At 42.6% G+C, this 7,753-nt stretch overlaps 1 long non-coding RNA gene across 1 annotated transcript; it reads right to left on the bottom strand.

The window, feature by feature from the left end:
- Nucleotides 1–4,939: 4,939 nt before the first annotated feature.
- LOC148921594 (uncharacterized) lies at nt 4,940–6,680 on the bottom strand. Its single transcript, XR_016122593.1, has 2 exons — nt 6,522–6,680; nt 4,940–5,927 (listed from the first exon to the last, which is right to left on the bottom strand). It is a non-coding gene; the product is annotated as an uncharacterized LOC148921594 (long non-coding RNA).
- Between the last annotated feature and the right edge of the window lie 1,073 nt (nt 6,681–7,753).

Below are 7,753 nucleotides of genomic sequence, written 5' to 3'. Positions count from 1 at the left end.
AGAAATATTATCCATAGTATTATGCATTACAAAATTTCAAGATGATTTTACTAAATCAAAATTTTTTAGTTAGAGTTGAATGTAAAAGTGCAAAACATGTTTTAGAAAAAGATGCTCAAAATATTGCTTCAAAACAGATTTTTGCACGATGGCAAGATATTTTAAGTATTTTTTATTTTATTATAGAATATCTTAGAGGAAGTGAGAACTCCATTCCAGATTTTCTCACCAGGGAAGTCTTACAGGGGAAACAATGGCGGCAAAAAGACCCGATAAACAAAAAGAACCAATCAGTCAACCCTACCACTCAAAATACTTCTAGCATCAATGAATCCGGTCAAGTCAGAGTCTCCTTCCCAGATCATCCCATTCCTGGGATGTTCCCCAATTCAAATAAGCAATAGGTTCTCTAGTTTAGGGACCACAATGACCAAGTTCGCCCAATTATCACCACTTTAATTTCAGCTATGATTCCTTCCAAGTCAGATACCCAAGTCACCCAATCCCCCGTACCTTTACGCAAATAATCCCCTTATTCCCCAAAAAGTTCTACCCATCTTTTCCTCATTGAATCCATCTATGACAACATTACCAACCCAGTCACAATTGCAAAAGCCTACTTTCCCCCAAATTTTCACTATGTTCCCCAAAGTCCATATAAATCCCTCAAATATTACAGAGATATCCTCAATGAAACCCAGTCAGTGGAAATTAAGCCAATCAAATATCGCAATAATCCCCACATCATACTTTACCATTCCTTATACATTCACCAAATCCTGAGCCAAGAAGAATGAGGTAAACACCCTTATGATCTAAAAACTCTCCAGTCAACCCCCCAATATTGTTATTATGACTACATTGAAGCATGATATACTATTTTCCTTCATCAAACAATTGACTTCACTCACTCATGGTTCATTAATTTCGATAGTAAATTCAAAAGTCCCTTTTCCTTCTGGTTTCTCCATTGGTGGGAAAAACACAGTCCAGTCATCGATCTTTTTCCACCTCAATTACAAGATTCAGTTAATTATTTTTCCAATAAATATAAATTCAAGGAATTGGAATTATTTTTCCCCATTCTCCTTATATTTGTGGCCAAATTCAAAGTCCCCTGGATCTTAAAATGGTCTTACCAAGTTAATTGGGACTCTCGAGTCTTATCTTGACAATTTTCGGTCAAGTGGTGGGATAAATTCAAAATTAAAAGAATTATTGATCAAGTCAACATTGAGTTTCCTCTAGTCAAAACTTCCCAGAAGCCCTCTTCTTCTGGCACATCTCGTGCTTCCCTCCCAATCAAAGGAAGATCAAAGTCATAATTACAAGAAATTGCCAAACAATTGATAATTCAAGCTTCACAAATGGATGATGAAGAAGATGATAATGATGCTTCTCCAAAATCCCAATCTTCCACTAGTCAACCTCAAATACCATCAAGTCAAAAGACCTCCTCTCAAAAGATGCGGTGGGCAGATTATCAGGATAGTGAAGAACCTTATGATCTTAGTTCAGACTAAAGAAAAGTTCAAACAGTCAATATTCTTCGACAATCATCATAAAAGAAAGAAAGTCAAGGTAAACGCATGCTTCTACAGTCAATATTCTCTGATAAAGAAGAAAGACAAGTCCCAGCAAGTATACCATGCCTTAATAGTAATATTCTAAGCATCCAATGTTGCCGACACTCTTTGATACGGCCCTTTAAATAGAGGCTTTGGCCTTAGTTGTAATCCAGTTGTAATTCTTCCTTTAAGTTTTTCAAAGTTTTCTTCAAGACTTCCTCAAGAAAATTATCATTGTACCGGCCGACGCCCTCCACCCAGTTACTAAACCTTGGCCGCTCAGGATGGGCCGTGGATATCATCGGCAAAATCCACCTGACCGCGTCCAACTAGCACGCCTGAATTTTAGTAGCAACTGACTAATGGGTCGAGGCGGAGTCCTATCGGTCCATTTCTAGCACGCAGGTGGTCAGATTCTTCAAAAATCACATCGTCCACAGATTAGGTATACCCGAAACCATCACGGCCGATAACAGCCCGGTATTCGCATTAGCCGAGACTCGAGAATACGTCGAAAGGATGGGGATCAAATTGGTCCACTCGACGCCCTACTACCCACAGGCTAACGGACAGGCCGAGGCAAGCAACAAGGTAATCAAGGGTATCCTCGAGAAGATGATTGGGGAAAAACCTAGGGCACGACTTGCTCCCTAAGGCCCTCTCGGGCTTACCGAGTCTCAAACGATCACCATCGCACATCCCCTATACCTTAACCTACGGTCATGACGCCATCGCTCCAATGGAGTCAAGGTTCGGTCTCCTCCGTGTGACCGAACGACCAGGAGGAGAATGACTATGCGCAGCCACGGCTCAGAATCAAGATTTGGAGCAATCCAAGCTCGACGCCCATAACCTAATGTAGGCACAAAAATAGGTCGTGGCGAAGTCCTACAACAAGAAGGTGAAGCAAAGGACTTTCGCCAAGGCGACTTCGTGGCGTGCCATACTTCCTATCGAAACTAAGGACCCTCAGCCGCAAATTCTTACCCAATTGGGAAGGGCCGTTTATTATCGATTGAATCCTTGGCCGAGGCGCATTTCAGTTAAGAGATAGGGATGGGGAATTGCACAATTATAAACGACCAATATTTGAAGAAATATGCCCCGTCATCATGGGAAACGGCCGAGAATGGGTTATGAGGTTTTGCAATTGGCAAAGATAAAAGAAAAAAAACCACACATTCGGTCAGAAGGAAAAAAGGGTTGTACTTCATTTAGATTGAAAGAACGGAGGCACGGTTACAAAAAGAACGGCCGGTCGTGGCCGAAAGGAACATATAAAACATACATATGCAAAAAGTGAAATACGTCCTAGATCTATGAACGGCCGCTTCTTGACCCCCTTTGCTTGAACAGCGGATGGTTCTTCCTAGACGCCCTCCACCGCCATGGTTTCACTTGCCGCAACCGAAAGCAGGGGCGCTCATGCCGACATGGGTGAGACCGGATCGCAACGGGCCGCCGCTCTAGACATAGCCGTGTCACTCAGACACGAGTGTAGCCGCTAAAATCGTGGCCGCTGCTCCACCATGGGAGCGGGCGCCACTCCGGGCATGGGTAAGACCGATCGCGATCGTGGCCATCGCTCTGTCATGGCTGGGCCGCTATTCTGACACAATCGTGGTGAAACGTGGCCGCACCCGGCCATGGTGCAACCAAGGTGTTAGCCAAGCGGACATGGCCAAGTTAGAATCGCATACCAAGCCCTTCCATCTTCATCGATCGCATTGCGGTCCCTCCGCAGCCACATACGAAGGAAGGTCTTTCGCCTGTGGCGGAAGGAATCTCGCCACACCATGGCTTTGGCCCACATCGATGTTCCGTAACGAAGGATAGTTGGACAGCAGGAGAGATAAAACCATCTGGGTCAGGCCACGACGTAGGGGTCCGTGGATGTGGCTCAACCTTGGTTCTGGAGAAGCTACAAGAGGGAGACCACTGGAGTAGGTTGGAATGAAGGAGAATGAGTGAAAAGAAAATGAAGGAGGCCAGGTTTTTATATTGACACGAGTATGAAACGAAAGGGCATGGTTCTCTCGAGAGACGGAGCGGTCTGACTGCACGTTTGCACGCGCGATGACGTGGCGAAAGCTCGAAACCGCTGTCCATTTAACGAGACAAACGGCGTTTGCACGATGATGGCCTGCGAGACGTGCTCGAGCATTTAATGCGCCGATTGACCTATGCCTTTAAGACGCCAACCGCCGATCATTTCAAGGAAGGCAGAGTCCATCCCTTGAATCCATTCACCTCCGCCAAGCCTCGACCAAGAATCCAGGATGTGGGGCAATGTTTGTGTTTAAATAAATCACGGTCGCCGGGGACTTTTTCGCCGTGGCACCTATTCATGGATCAAACGACCACGTTTCGTCAAACATTTAGCCTTTTCGAAAATAGAAGGAAAATATGAAGGCAGGGTCTTCTCGGCCTCACAACCACGGCATTATGGGCCAAGGCCAAGGTCCATGAGAGACACGGCCAAAGATACTATGGTCAAATCGCCACGTGGCCTCAGGGTCCCACGCCCCATTTAATGAAGTAATGCCTCTGACCGCCACAGCAAAACCACTAGGTCCAAGAAGCATTTAATACACGAGGGCAGAAGGGAAGTGATTGAAGTCGGGATTTGGTAACAAGAATCAGAGTGGTTAGGCGCAAACATTCGTACAAAGGCATTCTCACAACTTGAGGTCGATCACCAACCACCGGACTGAGCATTAAATGCGTCCCACGGCCAAGAGTGCAGAGCCCACGATCAGGGCGGTGGCCGAGATTTGCCGAGATTTATGGGGGGTCACATCACCATGCTTCACGATCCCAAATGCCGATTTGATTACCCACTTGCCCCGATCAGACTTAACCATGCAGATATTTTCAAGCCATCAGGCAGATCTTTTTTCAACCTCGATTGGCCCTCCAGGACTCCTCCTATAAATACTAAGCTCAAGACCACGTTCAAAGGGTTCAAACACCAAACCAAAAGCCTCCTACGGAGCAACTTATTTTTCCTGTCATGCACTTTCAATATCTTTACATGCTTTCCTAGGAGTAGTGGTAGATTGTAAGGAAAATTCATTCATCAATATATCATACGAAACTTGATTTTCAAGGCGCCGGAGCACCATCCCTGTTATCGCCTCATTCAACCCATATATCATACGACCGTCGCTCACCAAGCAACGTGCCGAAGCACCGCTTAAAACCCAACACCAACACCTCCACTAAACGGCCTTGTAGCTCAGGCCATGAACCCGACGGCCGAGACCAGTTCCTCTCTCGGCCACAGTCGTTTGATTAGAAGTTGAACCTGAAACAGGCCCATCATTTGAACATCTTCTACCCAAACCCCATCACCATCTCGACGCATGGTAGACCGTGCTGGTACGCCCGCGCACAACCGCACCGCATCCAAAAGGAGGACGTCACGTGTTGACGCACATTCCCTCAGCCCAGAGCACCAGGCCGCGAGATTTGCGACGGACCAACAGCAAGGAAATCAATTAACTATAAAATCATCCATAACATTGAGTATTCATGACTAGGGCTTCATCCTAAGCCCTAACTAAATGGATTAGTTAGACATAACTATGAATATAGAAAATAAGATACATAGATAGGATAAAGAGATGAGAAGAACTAGATGATGGCAGCAAGGTATTCCCAGGATAGCTCCAAGCTCTCCCTCTTTTGCAACTAGCTATCTTCTCCCTTGTGGTGAATTTGAATGTGTGTATGAGAATAATGGATGAAGTGAATGTGTGTGTCTGACTCCTCATTGAATGAGTGTGCAGCTCTCTATTTATATAGTGCAATTTCATCCTCCCTTTTGGCTGGTGAAGCACACCTCTCTTAGCTGCTCCCAACTGCTCCAACTGCTCCAGCTGACATACTTGTCAACTGCTCCAACTGCCAAATACATGCTTTGGTATGGTTTCTTTATGGAAAGTTTGACTTTTGTTCATCTTTATAAGTTCCTGAGCTGATTTGACTCCCATGTGTGGCTTCCCATGTGTAGCACATAGCTTTAGGGATGTAGCCACATTAAACGTGATGGCAGCCAACATGACATTTCTGTGAACTTAGTTCAGTCTTTGACATGCTGAGGGCCCCAGATGTATCCAATTGGGCTGAAATTTAGATATGTTATAATAGACACCCATTGGAACAACTTCTATTAAGGATGTCCCCTCATCCGACCTCTGTACGTTGCTAAAATGAGGCCTGCAAGATGACCCACGAAAATGAACTGACAAGAAGTGTGGCCCAAATTGGGTTTGTCTTTAAGCTCATATTCCTCTTATCCCAATCAGCCCTTAACAAGCATGGATTGCATCAAATGTGATCTCTTGCTGTCTTAACCTACAAAACAAACAAAAAGAGGTAAGTGACTCAAAATAAAGAGAAACTAAGCAAAATCACTAAGTAAAGAAGGCATGCGAATGTATGAAATTATGAACTTATCAAATTGTACCTCCTCTGTCTTATTATGAAGCCAATGTTTCACTGCCAGTTGAGGGATTTTAAAGGAGACTTATTTTTGGTAGAAAGGGAGGCTACAACATGGTAGCCATCACTTCCTTTAGGAGAGAAAATTTGAGAGCTTCTTCTTCCTATGCATTTTCTTCTCTCAGTGAGGTTTGAGATTTTTGAGAGAGAGAGAGAGAGAGAGAGAGAGATAGGGGTCTTCTTCTTATTCTTCTCTACTTTGCACTTGGCTGAGGTTTTAGTTTTCAAATGAGGTTTTGAAATAGCTTTTGAAATTCTGCTTATATTAAACCTGACGGCAACAATCGGGAGCATAATGTACATGAAACGAAAACTAATCCAATAAAATCAATCAGAACCACACACTTGAGGTGAACTTACTGATATCAAAATGTTAGGGAACTCGATCACAAGCCCTAAAATTTGAAGTAAAAAGGAGCATATGAATATTGGGGAAAAATTGCTTACCGAGCAAATGCTTCTTCTAGAGATTGAGACGACAAGAGAAGAGAGAAACAGGTGGTTGCTTGTGGTATTAGGCTACGATTGTGGGTTTGTGAGGGTTTATAAAGGATGGACCAAGTAAGATCGAGAAGCGAAGCTCTTGACAGTTGGATTCAAGGGAAATATTTCGTTGGCGCAATTGGGCCTATTGGTTACGAGTCACGACCACAAATCTAGGATAATATTTGGAAACATCTAGTTACACCAAAAAATATTGTCCAAGCAAATTCCAGACAAATTTTGTTTGTTTTTATCCAAATGCAATGTAACAAATTTTGGGCTTTGTTAATTATGTGCTGTCATTATTAGTGCTTTCTAATTAGGATCCGGATTCTTTGTTAGGATCTGCTTGACTTCTTTCCTCAAGATGCCATCTCATTAAAATTTAATTCAAGGGATTTAAAGTTGACACCCTCCCTCAAAATTTATTAGAAAATTTAACAATTGTGATAGCTAGCATGACTAACACTGCTAACGAAAATAGAGTTGAGGAACTACATAAGCCATTTTGTGAATTAATTAGAGTACCTAAATGCAAATTGGGTCTAAATGAACAGATATGGCCACTAAAAAGCCTAAATATAAAATAAATAAATCAAAGCTGAATTGCCTATTATACTTTACACTTTCTGTTAGAAAACGTAATTTTCCTTCATGCCCCTATGTATGCTAACTCAAACCCACAACGAACAAATAACAAATCCCCGGGTTTTCTTTCTCATATCTTCCCCTCTATTCCCTTTTTGTTTTTTCATCTCACATTCTCACATGTAAAAATTAAAAGCTTGAAATCCTCTCAAATGCTTAGTTTAGATGTTCTATTTTTGAGCCTATGAAAATTTGCGTCAAATTTAAAATATGTCCAAGACGATGGAAAGGATTTGGATTTGGGCCTCTAAATCCAAATCTACCTAATCAAATCCATGGATTCAAACGGATCCTTGTATTGCCTAGATACAAAAAGAGAAGATAATTTGAGATAAATCCAAAAGTTATAAAAATAGTTGGATGTAATCCTCTTATTTTGTCTATTTGATTTAAGTAATTTTGACTACTTTGCCACATAAGATTACATTCCCTTTTTAGGAGGCTGACTAAATTTGTTTTTCTTTGTTCCCATACTACCCATTGGATTGAGGTGAAAACGGGAAACAATATGATTTTAAGGTATTAATTAACAAATTGCTTCTGACTAT

The sequence above is a fragment of the Prunus mume genome, linkage group LG1, assembly GCF_029339155.1.
Source record: "Prunus mume cultivar Tortuosa linkage group LG1, ASM2933915v1, whole genome shotgun sequence".
Classification (NCBI taxonomy): Eukaryota; Viridiplantae; Streptophyta; class Magnoliopsida; order Rosales; family Rosaceae; genus Prunus; species Prunus mume.
The sequence above is the reverse complement of the archived record's forward strand: the minus strand, read 5'-3'. Positions and strand labels throughout refer to the sequence as shown.